The following is a 16,784-nucleotide window of genomic DNA, read 5'->3' as shown; positions in this document are numbered from 1 at the left end:
TAATATGGCTGCTGCAGCATTCAGTCTGTCATGTGACCTGCTGTACAAAAATGAAAGCAGCTGAAACAGTAGTTCAATTTTAATACATTCCAATTCAAATTTATGAATTTGAATTGGAAGCATAGCTTTTTCTATCAGATATAAACTGCATTAAAATATATTACAATCTGAAATATAAATGAGTGAGAAAACATGTTAGCATTAGCCTGGCTCTTCATCCAACCTCTCAGAATAAAAAACATTGTCAGCAGGAGAAAGGCATGAGATTATCGAATACTAGTGGTGCACCGATTGGCCAATCACTGTTCATTAAAAAGCCTGATCTACCGATTTTGTCCAAAAAGTTGCTAAATATAGCGACAAAGTCAGGAAGTTGGAAACCCTGGGATGACGCTTATTAACTGAGTCATTATCGACTCAATTAGATCTTACCTCCACAACCGCAAACGCTTGTGGAGGTAAGTAGATGAGATCAGATTCTCATGTAAGTATTGACCGATCACTGATCTCTCAAAATTAAGAAAATATGAGCTGATTTATCTGTGAACATTTACTCAAGACTATTTTTGTAGACAACATATATTTTACTGCGCAGAAAAACTGATACTGCAGAAAACAGAACACAATTGGTAAATTAGATAAGTTAGTTACTGATTAAATGTATTGGGGGTAATTTTACTGGAATTTTAAAAGGCAAACTAAGTATCGTACTCGGTATCAACAAATGCTTAATAAAAAATAAAAACGGAGTCATAACAAAATAATGATATTTTAATAAAAATGTTAAATTTTTTGAAAGGTAACCACTAAGGAATGGGAACATTCATACACAATGACTGAAAATGGGAAGATCTATAAAAAGGAAATCCTGCTTGAAACAGGACATACAAAACATTCAAAGCCAATCTGAGAAACTGAAGATGCTTCTGTGCTGTTGAAATTCAGATGAGTTTTTGATGATTTGCTTAAACACGAGTCTTCCCTGGTTTACACTTAGCTTTACCCACCTAGCCACAGCATCATCTTGCTCAAATACAAACAGACACAAAAAACAGAGAACTTATTGTTAGTTTCTACTTTATGCATTCCTTCCTCTTCCTGGACTTTAAATTATAATTGTTACAGTTAGAATATCGTACAGCCTCCTAAATGTGATGTTTATTTACACTGGGGTTGTCACCATCATATGATTAGTTCATTTTACCGCAAGTACTTTCATCGTCCCAGTCAAGTTGTGGTTTTAGGATCCCAGTTTAAGTCTTTAAAGCTTCATGTCTGTGTCCAGTTAAGATGTGAAGCCAACAATGGAAAGGCCTGTTCCTGCGTCCTTATCTATGTTCTCATCTTCTCCACGAGTTACATTTCTTCCTGCTTCTCCTTATGGGCTTCCGTCCCCGTTTGCATCCTTATCGCCAAGGCATTTGAAAGGATAAGAGAGTCAGGTCCAATGCCAAAGATCCCACATGACCGCCAGAGGAAGGTATCTGAGTGGAACGGAGCTCTGAGGAGTGAAAAACTACTTTGACCTCACAACTCAGGCATTTCAGTTTAAGAGGTTTTCATGGGCAAGCGCAAAAAAAGTGGTGTAGAAAAGTCCTGGCTAAAGACAAAAGACTAATGCTACTCTATCAACTTGTCAAAAAAAACCAAAAACCCAACCATTGTGAAGAGATAATATAACAAAATACGTGTTAGATTCACTGATCCCTGAAGCACAGTGCATCCATTCCACTTGTAATGGTAAAAATGTGCATGTCTTAAAGTCGGATGTTCTTTTTCCATTGCTTAGTATGCCTGGATGTGGTTCCCCTCTGCTCATTTCTTGGATGCGCTCCTCGCAATATGAGAATGTGACACGTTAAAGCTGACAGGCAGCAGTAGTATTCAGAAAAAGGATCCAACTGAGAATTTTAACAACTCCAAATTTAAACAAATCCACAGTGGCGCCAGAGATAAAATCTTGGGATAAAAACTTTGAATCTCATTTTATGTTTGAGGGGAGAGGCCCAGTGGAACTCTTCAGGGTCACACAGAAAATCGTCAGACAAACAACCCACAAGACAGATTACTTGAAACCACACACAGCCGTTTTAAACCATCAACTTTTATATCTACTTGTAATCTTTCACAGAGTTAGAGAATTCTGTCTTATTTGTGCTTCAAGACCTCAGAGCTACTTTTAATACGGTACACCACAGCATTCCCATTTCTTTTCTGGAATGTGCCGTTGGGATTAAAGGATCAGCACCACAGTGGTTTTATTGGAGCAGAGAAACTTTTACAATGTCTTTTGTGGTGTCCATCAGGGATCGGTTCTTGGACCTATTCATTTCACTTTACTCGTATGCTATCTTTAGGTTCAATTGGAAAAATAACAAAAATAATCTCATTTTATAGCAACACATGTCAGACAGAAATGTACAACTAAAGCATAACGTAAACATATTCTTGACTTTATTCTCACATTTTTACACCGTTTAGTTTCACAATTTTATTCTCACATTATTTTGACTGTTAAGTTTATTCTCATATCTTTAAGTCTATTTTCATATGTTTGCTACTTTATTCTTGTATTATGCCAACTTTCTTGCATTGTTTTGAGTTCGTGACTTTTCTCATACTTTGGCTTTATTGTCATGTTATTACGACCTTATTCTCGTACCATTTTATTTTATTCTAAAAGAAGTGGGGAAATAAACTCTTACTACTACGACATTATTCTCGTTTTATTATGACTATTATTACAACTTTATTCCCATATCATTTGGTCTTTATTCTCAAATGACTTTATTCCTGTTGTTTATTCTTTAGTCTGGTCCTAATATGCTGTTGGACATTTTGTTTGTATAATTCCACAATTTTGAGTTTTACATATTGTGGAAATCATTAGACAACATAAGCCTCACCTTACATGTCTTTTTAGCTCTAGCTGCCTGGACATTTCAGAACTGATTTGTTTGTTTAAACCCAAATCCATTTTTGTTCCCCCTATTCAGATGAAAGCAGAGGAGATGGAGCTGGTGTTACTAAATGCCCCTTAACGGCTGAATAAAGAACCTCTTCATGTGAGGACCTCGTAAGGTTTCCTCTTGATAATTTAATCTGTGTGATGTGATTTTCTTGATGTCTCTGAATTATGCAGTCCTCCGGTCAACTTTTGTTGTTTAGAAATGTGCTTCTTGAATTCCTTTCATGTGCCGAGTTTGGCAAGGCGATCAGAAAACAAAGCATCAACGCTGGCCTTCATGGAATGGCGCAGGGCGATGGAAGGAGCGGTTTAAAGTTTGATGGATCATTTCCAGGCAGAAGAAAGCATCACCAACACAAGGAAATTAAATGATTAAACCTCCCCTCGGTGATAACACGTGTGGTTGTTCATACCAAGCGAAGAAATGCCAGAAAGTAGTCTTTTTTCCACTTTCTGGACCTTGAAGGCGACATCACGCATGTCTATGTGTGTGTGTGTGTGTGTGTGTGTGTGTGCTTGAGCTGAGCCGGCGGTGAGACCATGAATTAAAGAAGAGATTAATGAGTCAGGACAAGGAGGCTCAGACTCCAATCTGTTCCCCGCCGCACTCTGGGGGCTGTTTCTCTACAGAACCTAGTTCTGTCAGCAAACACACACACACACACACACACACACACACACACACCTAGTGTGCACACTGATACGACGCAGCAGGAACACTAAGGACTCTGGACCATGTTAGAGAGTCTGGCAGAGACAGCAGATGTTTGGGACAGTGGAGAGAATGACAGCAAAGAAAACAGAGAGGCTACCAGGAAAGGATGTGTTCAGCAACAAAACCCTTCACCCTGTAGGCCTTCACCCCACCCTGACACCTCACCACGACCCACAGACCTGCCATCTGTCTGGAGGAGCTGAAAGAGAAAAACAGGAGACGGCGAGCTGGACTGGGGCGAGACGGAACGAAGGAACAAAGGGAGGCAGAGTAGAGAGCGATGAGACGAAACCAGAAAAAGAAACAACAGAAAAAAGGAGGAATACAGCTGGCAACTAAGAGTGTTGTCGCACCTGATAGTCCAGTACTTGGTTTGATTTGGGAGCAAAGTTGCAACATTTGCTACATTTTCAGCAGGTGTGGTTCTCTTCCTGTACTGTGTCAAACAAAACAAACCAAACCGATAAGAAACCTGTCCCCTTCTTCCCCTCTTCTGTGGTGGCGCTGCACCAAGAACCACTGAAGGGAAATTACATGAAAACCTCCATAGAAGACATTGAGCGCAACTTCCTTTTTCAGGAAACGTAAATAAAAATGGAGTGGATTTTGGCGGTCTTAAGATTTCTCTTTTGGCATTGGGAAAAGATCACAAGCCATTTCTCCCACTAGCACCAGACTTTTATGTGGTTGTATTTACCCAGCATGACCTGCGCTGTAGTCCACTTCCTGCTTTTGGAGCCGTCTCTGGTCAGCTTGGCATTCATACATGCATTCAAACCCCGACAGAGTTCACTTCAATGGAACAGACCTGGGTTTTTAGCCTGACTACAGTCGTTTTTTCTGCATCAGAGTTCGATTACGCATCCACACCTCCCCAAACAAACCGGACTTTCTAGGCAAACCGACTGGAGTTTGATTAAAGCTGAACAAACGTGGCTGCTGTGATGCAGTCTAAGAAGGGGGAAACCTAGAGTCTGTGCAGAGAACATCGCTCATGTCACAGAAAGTTGGAAAACTTGAAAGATGCATTTCCGCAGATGATTAATATCTATCGGCGAGCGACTAGTTTCCTTTTTATTCTCCAATTCGATTATTTTCCCTTTCTCACTGCAAACCTGCTGATTACAGCTTCTTCCATCACTGCCTCCCCCCGGCTATTCATTGGTGAATATAACAGCGATGGCGCTGATGCTCTCTAGCATCATTTATTCCCCTGGAAGAACTCTGCATTATCATGAAAGACTCATCAGCCGTCTTTATCCAGCCCTCAGTTCTCCAAATTTAATACAGACCAGGAGATTTACTAATCCCATGATATGCTCCATAATCTGATCATGGATACGAACACAGAAGAGAGTAGAGAGGAGGACGGTGGGGGGAGAAAAATGCAATCAGGAAGGAGCGGATGCGGATGGATGCCCAGGCTGCAGGAAGACAAAACGGAGGGGGGGATCTTTTCCCAAAGGAAGGAGAAAAGGTGGGAAAAACGAGGGGACGACCAGCAGTAGAGAGAGAGAAAGAGGGGAACACAGACGGAGAAATGAGAAGATATGGGGGTAGGGGGCTGCGTGTTCTCGCTGGTGACCCGATTTTCCCACTAAGCTCTAAAAAAGTGGAGCAGCACGTAGGCATCCGAGGCTCGCTGCAGACATTCAGTCGCTCTGTCACACAACATGCGCGCTGCATGTGGAGCGCATCATTCATGCTGCTTCACCTATTGACCCACATACCGTTTCCTCACATAGCTGAGTCACTAGCATGCTCTTTCTGAAGCCCTTTGCCTCCAGCATCAGCCTCCCTGGGTCCTCGTCTTCTCCGGGCTTTAAAAAAAAAAAAAAAAAAAAAAACTGCCTGACCTGGACCAAGCTCAATCCGACACGACTGGTTAACATTAGTTGCAGGCCAGAGCCCGAAACAAAACAGACATTTTAATTAGGATTTTGCTGCTTTCAGTTTTAGTCTATTATTTGAGTAAGCAGTGTAACTTCTCCTATTTTCAGCTTTTGTTCATCATCTTCCAGCTCCATCTCGTCACTTGTTGTAACCACAAGGTGAGTCAGGTGCAAATCATCTGGGATGTGTGATTGATAGGAGTGGAGCTACGTGCTCATTTATTGTGCAGTGAGCTTTGCTTGTTACAGTCCAATAAACTTCTGCACCTTACTTTCTTTCCTTCCTCAACAGGGGAATATGCTAACTCCTCTATTTAGACGCAGTGCTGGACAATAAATATATGACAATATATATTGAGATAGACAAGTGATCAATATCACGTCTGAAAACATTTTCAGAGGAGATTCTGAGGAGGTGCTGGTGTATCAGTGTGTTCCTCTGTGTGTAATGTGCAGCAGGACCTCAGGTCTCATCCATCACATGATCAGCTGAGTTTCTCAGAGGTTGTAAACGCATATAGGAGCGCTGCTGTCTACAGGCTGGTTGTTTTCCAGCTATTGAATATACATAGAAAGGACCAGAAGGGGGAAAACATTAGTTTGAATAGATGTATTATTTCTTTGTGTTTCCATGTGATGCATCACCTAAGCACCAGCACGTATGCGTACAATGAAGGCCTCATTATAGCGTCTGTATCAGCTTACTCAAGAATGGTTAAAGTTATGCTTTGCAGCACAGAAACTTGATCCAAATGGAAACAATTTGTAAGAAAACATTTTTGGGGGAATTGTTACAGAAGTCTTTTATTTTATGACATTTTATTATTATTTTGTCATTTTAAATGCTATTAAAATGAAAAGTTTTTTCCTTGTCATCTGATATGCCCCCCACCTCCCACCCACCTCCATTTCTGCTTTTAAGTCAATTTAGAAGTTGGACCATAGCAAAATTTATCAAAGTAAAAACTTGGGCAAAAAATACAACTTTATAATGTAAATAATATATATGAAGGACACCCAGAGGAAGACCCAGGATACTGGAGGGATCATCTTTCTCAGCTGGCCTGGGAACGCCTTGGGATCCCACCAGAGGAACTGGTCCAACTGGCTGGGGAAGTGAGGGCCTCTCTGGTTAGGAAGCTGCCTTGGAGGGAGGGAGAAACACAGGGAGGGAAAGAATGAAGCAAGGAAGAAAGGATGGAGAAGGTAACGGATGGGCCCAGCTGCACACACACACACACACACACACACACACACACACCGAATCACACACCAGTAGATGACTTGTGTCTTAGTGCCCAGCGTCATGTCAACATGTGACAGATGGAATCAAACTCAGAACCTTCCAATATCCGTTTTGGCCAATATCAATTTTTTGTCTGAAATGTTGCAAATAACAGTCAAACTTCTCTCACAGCAGAGCAACAGAAGACAGTGGCTGATTTTTAGACCTTTCCCGAGTTAGATAAGATTGGTGGAAAAGATTGGCTTCACATTTAAGCGGCTGACCACTGATCGCCAAAACTAAGGAATTTGGGGCCGATTTATTGGCACATCTCTACTATCGGACAAAATCGGCATCGGCAGTTCTTATTTTTTAAAGATCGGCCAGAAAACTGCAATTGGTGCACTCCTATTTATAATCCATGGAAGTTCAGGCATGAACGCCTTTGGAAGGTACCACAGTACATGCAACAGAAATGTCTTCCCCCAGAAACAAAAAGAACACAAGGATAGTCTGGAAAACGCAACAAAAAAAAAACAACCATTGCTCATAAGGTCAAAGGCGAGTGAATCAGAGTGTTTGCTGCCGTGACCCTTACTTTTGACTCCCTTGAGCAAGCGGTCACCTCTGATGTCACCAAACCGATACTCTGCTTTAATATATGCATGCAAAAACAATAGAGAAGGGAGCATGGCTGGGCGAGTTATCTGCATAGAGCCGCCCACCGCATGCACACACACACACACACAGCCGCTTATTGACACGGTTTGAACAAAAAGTGGCCGCCATTGATCCGACAGTCGTGTCAGGATGAGACAAAGGCGAAAGTGGCTTTTCCATCATCAGGTCCTTTGTCTGCAGAGCTGTGACACACCTGTGTGGCATAACTAAAGAGACGGCAAGGCGAATTTCTAGGTGTGTGTGTGTGGCCGCATGTTCTTTGTTTGAAGAAGTCACGTGACCCAGTCTGACTTGGCGCCGTCCCCTCCCCTCTGCAGTGCGCCACCGTACAATAAAAAAACACAACAATAAAAAAAAAAAACACTCGTATATAAAAAGACAACAACGACAACGTTGGACCAAGTGTCTGGCTCCGTACACTCACTCAGTTCTGGAAAGTTCATTAGCAAACACAAAACTCTGGAAGTTGATCGGGGTGGGGGGTAGTGTGGAGCTGGTGGGGGCTAGGTAAAAGCGATGAAGGGAAAGACGAAGGTGGCGAGGACAGGAAGGATGGAGAGCCAGAGAGGGTCGATGAAGCGGATTTGGACATTACAGCAATATGTACTATTTCACAAAGTGATCAATGGGAGAAAACTCTGGAAAACGGGGGAATTAAGAGGGTGGGCGGTTATCGGTCTGTAGCGGATTCAGTGGCTGGAGTCCTGAGATGATGAAGAGAGACTGCCGGGACAGGAGGAGCCAAATCAAGAACTTCAGAAAAAGATTATCGACGTGAGGATGATGCAATGCAGATGGAGGTGCACAAAGAAAACACGGTCCAAAAATCAATCGGTGGCAGGAGGAAGGAGCGAGGGAAGGACACAGAGGGGGAGATGTAAAGAAAATGAAGCCTGGGTTGGGGGTGGAGGCAGAGAAAGGGTGGGAGGGGAAGTGGGGAGGGAACCCGGATAAGTCCCAAGAGTGAGATTTCCTTCGTCGATCTAACTGCGCATCTGATGTGCATGTTAATTACAGACGAGGAGAGACAGTAAATATGTCTGCCAGAGAGAACGGTGCGCTGGAAGCTCAGGTGCCCCCTGAGTCAAAACAAGTCAATGAACAGACCCTCTTTGAGACTTTAATCTCATTCCTACTGTCCACTTTAATGTACAACCAGCCTGCTTACACTCGCAGTTTATCTGCATCCTCAGTTCGAAGGGTAAAAATCCTTCAAACGTGTGAAACTTGTGTCGACGTACCATCGTCGTAGTAACAAGAAAATCTGACATTTCAGTTGAGAATAGTCAGGAATGAATCCCATGATCGTTTTTACTAAATAAGGGGTTGCATAATTATTGACACCTCTTCTGGTAATCTAAAGTATATATATATATATATATATATATATATATATATATATATATATATATATATATATATATATATGCATAGTGGATCATGTTGAGCTTACTAGTGGGATTTCCTGGCATTTCATTATTTATGCTGAGCAAACTCCCCATTTGTGTTAGCAACAGTAGGGCAGGAATTGCTTCTAAACAAGTGGTTGCTATGTAGATGACATCTAATGGTTGTTATGGAGACTCGCTCGCTCCAAGATGTCACTCTTTGCAGCACTTTTCTAACAGCGAGATGTTTTTTGTGAGTAGTGTCATAGGTCGTCAATAAACCTCATGTCAAAACAAATGGGTCTCTATGTCGCATAATATTTTACATTTTTGGCCAATACTGTTTTTATTTCTCTTTTTTTTCCCCCCAAAATTAAATATGGCTATATAGTCAATAGGTTTCCTACTGTGGGATGATTATTGTTAACATTTGAGGAGGTAATTAAGATCATTTTCTCATATATTGTTGATTTGTCGGTGTGACCTCATATGATATAGTTCATTCAAACTCCCATTAAAGTCAAAAAGTCAAACTGTCTTTGTTTAGTTGTTATTTATTTTAAAGGGATTCAGTTATTACAAACGTACTCAAATAAACGGTAGGATTCTTAAAAAAGTCAACGCATATGCAACTGCAATAACAATTGTTTTTACTCTAAGGATTACATAGCAACTGCATCAATAGATCTGCTCATGACTGTATTAGACCAGCTCTATAAACCGCTTTCCATCTCTCAGTCTAGAGCACGTCAGTTCCTACTAAATACATAAATAATTTGCTCAGATGAACTTCTTTTTTTAAAGGGTAATTTCCCAAAACACAGAACAGTTTCTGGTAAAGTGATACACTTTAGTTGAGAATACTTTCGTCAGCTACGGTGTGCGTGGGTCGGTATGTTATGGACAATGGAGAAACACAATCTACACTGTGTGCTTGTAGAAAGGAATTTGTTTTATTGATGGGGAACTTTTGACCAAATGGCTTAGTCAAAGTTATTTTCCCTTCAGTTCAAAACGACAGCTTTAATTTTTCAATCTTGTTTTCAGATGCGGTGCCACGGATAGATGCGACGCACTTTGGGGCACTCCGGTGACGCAGGGGTAGAGCGTGCGACATGAATACAGAGGCCATAGTCCTCACCGTGGCCGTCCCGGGTCGATGACCCTTGCCGCATGTCTTCCATCTCTCTCTCATAACCCTCTTTCCTGTCTAACCACTCACAAATAAAGTTAATAAAATGAGTTTGTCACATTTTAAACAAATGTGACAAACTCATCTAAATGCTGAACATAGTCGCTGCAGAAGTTCAGGTGATTAAAAAAAAAAAAAAAAAAAGCAACTGTGTGAGCTTGTTCCCCTCGTAGTTAACTTTCCGTGACCTCACTGAAACCAACGTGAGCACAAAGCCCGCCGCCTGCACTAATGGTGTCCCTTTTTTCCTCGTTTTCCCACTGAAACGCTCCCTTGTTCCCATCAAGCTCCAGCAAAGTGTCCCTAGACCATGGCAGCGAGGTTCGCCTTTATTAGGCTGTCAGAGGAGAAAAACAAAACAAGACACTGTTTTCCCCCAGTAGCTGCTTGAGATATTATTCATCTCTAATTGGTAATAACCCCTCCCCCCCTTCCTCACCTCCACCCTGAGGCAGCTCAATCTCCACTAAGTAATCACTGCCATCGCCTCCTCTGGTGGAAGCGGCATTATTAGGTCGGTGGCACTGTCTCTACCTCTCCGCTGTCTGCCAAGGAGGTTTATTATCCCACAATATATGGCTTTACTTGCCTGCTTCTTTTAAAAGCGCGAGCTGCAGAGAGAGAATTCTGGCTGAACCCATTTATCTCCCATTCTCGGCTCCAATCAGATATCTCAGCAGCCCGGACAGGGAAGACTCCAAAATAGGCTCCGACGGGATCGTTTAAGCTCAGGCTTTCACTTTTCCTGATGGGAGCGAGGGATGCTCTGTTGTGCAAAACACCTTTCACTTTTCAATATGCATCTCCTCCTCCCGTGCCCAACTCAACTATTTCCCCAGTTTGGAAATCTGCTTTTCGGTTTCCTTTGTCTTTTGAACAACATTTTATGAAATATTCAGCAAAAAAGTGCAACCTCCTCAGTATACTTTAGAATAGACGGGGTTTCTGCATATTTCAAATTTAAAATTGCACTCGTTCTCAATTTCTGAGATTTTGCAGCGTTTTGGACATTTGAGTAAAAATAATATTAAGGGTTGAGTGCTCGAATAGTAATGCGGTCTTAATATTTACAGATTCGACGAATCCTGAAGTAAAACAATGCTGCGAATGAATTTCAATTTAGATGGGTGAATCCACTGCTGTTCTCGACATCTGACTAAAAATAAATATCAAAAGCTTTCATACTTAGGAGATTCTGTAGAAGGTGTTACTCTTACTCTTGCTTGTAAAAGCCACCAGTCCAGTTCAAGCTGAAGGAAAAGTTGCAGAGAGTAAATATGATGAAATAATCCTTATTTGATTTCTGGATGAGTTTACATTCAGTCAGTGAACAAACAAAAATAATTCTGAGTTGAAAAGGTGAAATAAAACATTGAATAAGGAAACTGTGCACTATCAGGTAAAATAAAAAAATAAGTATTAAACACTTTTAGAACCACGAAACCTCAAGTGTAGGAGTAATGAAAGTGTGTATTTCAAGTACGAAAACACTTGCAATGTGATTTAGATACTTTTAATTCCTACATTTGCGGTGGTGGGAAACATCTGCTAATGTGCTACCAGTTGAGTTTAGCTTAGCACTTTAACATTTTGGCTCATTTTGAAAAGGTTAACGCTCTTAGCTTCCCCAAAATAATTTTTTTCAGATAAATTCTAAAGTCCAGTAAACTTCAGTGTGGAAGTTGTTGCTAAGTAAAGTAGCTTGAAAGCTAGCCAACATCAGAATATGTTTATAAACAAAAGATTTCAGGAGTTGCACCCTTTGAAAGTTACATTTGAAGGTTGATTATGTCACAACGAAGGCCGTCTAAAATCGATGGCTCCTTCACAAATAATTCCTTTTCTCCAGATTAGTTCTTGTAACAATAATGGACAAAGTAGGTTTTTTTTTTAAATAGAAGTTTTGCTAAAAACAAATTCAATTATTGAATTAATTTTAATGGATTAAATAAGAAAAAAAACTTCAGCAAGATTTTGAGTTCCATTTTTATCAGCTTATATTTAGCTTCTTCACAGTTGCTAGTTAGAGTACATACATCGAAGTAAGGGTGGGAATATATCTGAGGGGGTCAATTTTTAAAAAAAGAAGACTTTAGCAGATAGCAAGCTTTCACAAAGGCTAGACGCATTACAGCAAGTTTGCTCTGTTTTATCAGCCAGTCAAAGATTCACTAAAATCTCCAATCAGTGCATTTCTACAACACAAAGGATTGCTTCATGTCACTCATTCAGATCGAACATATGATGTCGACTGTTTTTTTTTTTTCTTTTCAGTTTCAATTCCTCCAATTCATTGTTATTGCAATAATAACGATGAATTAACAAGAGCAAGGACTGAGAAATATTTCAGCGCAGCAAAGAGAGAGAGAGAGTGACCTTGCTGCTTCTCGGGGCAGACTGATATTTCATCAGCTAACAGTAAGAGCACACCTGCCTCACAGCGATACCCACATCTGCCAACGGCTTTGACTTCTCTCCTCTGAGGAGGCGTCAGGGGAGGAGAGCGAGGAAGAGAAGAGGAAATAAAAGACAGAAGAAAAAAAATCCCACAACAAAGTATAATATGGGTTTTTACCAAGAGACCGATATGGTTCAGAGAAAGTGTAGGCAGAGTCTGAAGAGAAATGCTGCAATGACAAAGAAGGGAAATAAATAAAAAGAAAACGGGAAAAGTCACAGCACCAGCGGTAAAACACCTAGCGGTAAATCTCAAGTTGGGCGGCCACTGGAAATGGCCAAGTTTGTACACAAACAGATCAGAACCCAACAAGTTTATTGAGTTGAATGGATCTAGAAAATAAAATGAAGACAAAACAAAGAAAAAAAAAAGGAAGGAAGCAACATCATGTGCTAACTGCAACTACATGGGAGAAGTGAAACAACTGTAAAGGGAAACATCCATCACCCTGATCATTCAAAATTTTTTAATGAAGTCATTCATGTCTCCCAGTCCGTGTGACATACATGCTAATTAGTTAGCACGCCACAGGCACTTATCTATGCCTAAAATAGTACCGATGTAGCTTATGCTAAGCCAAATGGAGGAAGCTTGAGATCATTGGCAATGGATAGATGTGTTTATCAACAACACTGACGTCAACATGTGGTTATGATGGGAAATTTAGACCTACCTCATGGTTCATGTTTTCAAATAACATACTCGCTGCATCTCCAAAACCACCGTTTTGGTGATTATGAAACCAAAAGAAAAACCCCTCACTCTCACATCAATCATGTGCAACTGCATTCCAAGTCAATGTAGTTCTGAAGCAGTTGTAATTAGAGGTGCCGATCAGGTTTTTTCCTGCCGATACTGATCACCCATGAGGGCCGATCACCGATACCGATCACATAATTAATCTTTTTGTTAAATTTTTTTATCATAAACACTACCGGTTACATTATGTGGAAAAAGGAACCATGAATTCACCTTAATTTAGACAAAAACTCGTTTTAATAACTTTTCCAAGAAGAAAACTAAACAAAACAGGCATTGTGCAAATTGTACTGCTATTGATAATACTATCTTTAACAGACTGATAACATATGAAGGCTCTGAAGAGGCTAAATGATGCAAAGAGTCAAATTAAAACCTCTCAACATTGCCAAAAAAATTCAAGTATAAAACTTAACATTCAAAGGCAAATACAGGATCCATTACAATAAACAATTCTGAGTTACTGAATGAAAACTTCCTGATAGCATGGCAGCTAGCTGATTACTGCTAGTTCTGAGTGGCTGTTACTGACTGAGCGGAGTAATTATGCAGAACAGGGAGGAAATAGATTATTTTTTTAGAGATTATCTGTCTCATGTTAGGACAGCGAAAGTTTTAATACGTATGTAAAATTTTTTTTTTTAGGTTAGATGCTGCAGCTTTAAGCAGAGGTTTGGTGTGAGAGTCACTACCAGGTGGAGCAGAAGCGGCGCTCCGCCTGTGAAATATTACTACCTGTAGCGCGTAGCAGCGGTTCAACAGCGAGAACAAAACCAGCATCTTACATCGCAGCTCGAAGACTTAAATAATTTTGCGGGTTATTTGTTTAGCTTTCTGACCGTCATGCTAATCCGGATGAGTGTTTGGAGCTGTGCGCTGCTTTACCTGCTATTTGATCCTCCATATGTCTTTTTTACTCCAGTGAGCCTCGATGTAGTCAAACTCCATCAAGTATGGCATTGTTTTTATGTCGTATTAGCTTCGTTGTGTTGCTGCATTTTGACGTGCTTCAATTTTCCGCCTCAACATGCAAACTTCCCCATTCACTCAGTGCGTTATAGTTCCACATCGCTTAGGATTTGTTGCTGCAGTTATGAAACTCAGAGATACATTAGGAAATCAAGCGTTTTCAAGGTTGACAATGCCAAATTCATTCATTCATAGTAGCTTTTTAGTTAGCAGTACCCAGTGTGGAACTGGCAACTGACCTGAAGTCGACTTTAGCAGATAACAATAAAAATGAATACATCACAACAAAGCTGCCCTAGCTAGCTAAAGTTGCTAGCTAGTTGCTACTAAAAGATGCATTTTAAAAATCACAACTCCGTTTGTTTCAAAATGATTGGAATAGGCAGAATCTGGTGAGTTGTGAAAAAGCTTTATATAAACTAAGAGTCAGAAATGAGTCACAAAATTCTGATTGGCGTATCTCCTCCTTATTTAACTTATGTTAAATCTGATTTATCCCTTAACTGCCACCTGAAAAAAACTTACATGTTATCCAATGGGTTCAAAAGGACACTTGTGTCCTCGTGGGGTTTTAACAATGCATGTATAATTCACTATATGTATGGAATTCCTCTTGAGATAGTTCTAAAACCTAATGCTGGCAGTGGTTAAAATCTGTCAGTGCAGACCACCAACGAAGTAGTGCAATCATGAGATCAGCACGTGCTTTTTTTTAAAGGTGGGAACTCAATTATGTAACAACTAACAGCATGTTGTAAAGTTTTATGGTTACAAAACATACCCTGTTAGCCGTTTGCTAAATCAAACTCCTGCAAAATCCAGATAACTAACCCTGAAATGTGTTTCTGTGCACAAACAGCAGGGTTATGCCCACCTAGCTGTAGTTTCACAAACACGCCTCCGAATGCTGAGATGTCGGTTTCTATAGAACCGACCTCTGACCTGTTGTTATCCAGCAGTGGGTGACTATAAACAGCTCCTCCCTCTGGTGCTCTATATCATAAAATCAAACGGCTGGGACAAAGGAAAACAGCTGACCTCGACTGTCCTGGAGGTGATACAACACAAAGAAAACAGCAATGCTGCACTGCACTGAGCAACTACACCCAGGAAAAAAAGGAGAGGCATGCATAGCTTTCATGTGAATGCAGCTGCTTTGGCAAAGAGCACAAGAGAAAAACACTGTCCTGATAAACTGGTCAGATGGTGAGGGAGTGGAAGCACAAAGCGCAGAGCCAATCAACTGACCACATGAACAAAGGACTATCTGTAAAAGCCCTGGACTTCATCTTTCCCTGTGAGGAGAACTTTCATCGCTGAGGCAGGCGGGCTGCAGGACGGTACAAAACCCGTTAAGCCCCCCCACTTCGATCCAGCTCATCGAGTTCCCAGATGCTGATCAATTAGTGGACAGCTGAAACAGCTGCTGACCACGCAAACATCCTGCTCTTACTGGGTTCTAAACCCAGACGGTTCTCTGACAACGTGTGCCGACTCCTGCAGAACCTTCCCCTCAACCAACGCGGCTAATCCAGACGTCTGTTCCCGTCTGCCGGTCAGGACGGCCGACGGGACGCCTGGTGTGTCGTCGAGTCGAAGGCATGTTCACGGCTGGGTAGCAGAGACACAGCGTGTGATGAAATGAAAACCGAGCCCTGCAGGTCAACATCGGCAGGCGGCCAAGACTCAAAGCATCCAACACATTAACACTACATGGTGAAGCAGGTGCAGTCCTGACGGAGAAACACAACACACAAGGAACGCTCCAATCACGCTAGTCTGGCTCAGGCCGACTTCTGGTTTCTATTCTCATTCTTTGGTTAAATATAACAGCAGTCTTCAGCTAATATTCATCACATTTATATAAAAAGAAACATTCTATTGTTTGTGATGTACCAATCATGCTTGTCTGGCTGATGCCACTTTCTTTCTTTGGTTGAATATTACAGCTGCCATCAGCTATCAATTTATTTATTTTTTTTTTTTTACATTTGATCAGTAAATTAACGTTTTCTATGGATATAACAGAAAAAGACAATAATTCTACAAGTTCTTTGACAGATGCTGTAGTTTAGAAACTTAAAAAAATAAATTAAAAAATTATCCACATTTTTTATGCCAGAAACAGTATTTTCATAAACTTTGATTTTTAAAACACATTGAACTGCCTTATTGCTGAAAATGTGCTATATAGATAAAATTACCTTATCTTACCTTTCAGTCAACTCAAAGTACAAAGGTATCAACTTGATTGATACCTTTGTAGATCAATCATCTTTGATGCATTGAATGAGTGGTTCTGATCACTTTTCCAGCGATCAGAGCCAGTTCCACCCTCTTATTGGTGCATCGTGACAGTAAAAAGTGTTTAAATTGTAAAGCAGCACTGTCAACCCCCACATCTAGTTCAAAAATAAGGAAGGTATTTATTTCTGTTTTCCAATCTGATTGCTGCCAGCAGGGTTCTACAAACAAAGGTGTCGACATGGAAATGTTCCATGCGGGAATCTGAACTGAACTTTCCTATGTAATCAGAC

General features: G+C 40.9%; 1 protein-coding gene across 3 annotated transcripts in view; it reads right to left on the bottom strand.

Moving 5' to 3' along the window:
* Positions 1-16,784, bottom strand: part of bcl2l1 (BCL2 like 1) — a 43,467-nt gene that overhangs the window by 20,546 nt on the left and 6,137 nt on the right. The window lies entirely within an intron of this gene.

The sequence above is a fragment of the Poecilia reticulata genome, linkage group LG7 (genome assembly GCF_000633615.1).
Source record: "Poecilia reticulata strain Guanapo linkage group LG7, Guppy_female_1.0+MT, whole genome shotgun sequence".
Taxonomy (NCBI): Eukaryota; Metazoa; Chordata; class Actinopteri; order Cyprinodontiformes; family Poeciliidae; genus Poecilia; species Poecilia reticulata.
This window is presented reverse-complemented; position numbering and strand designations above follow the sequence as displayed.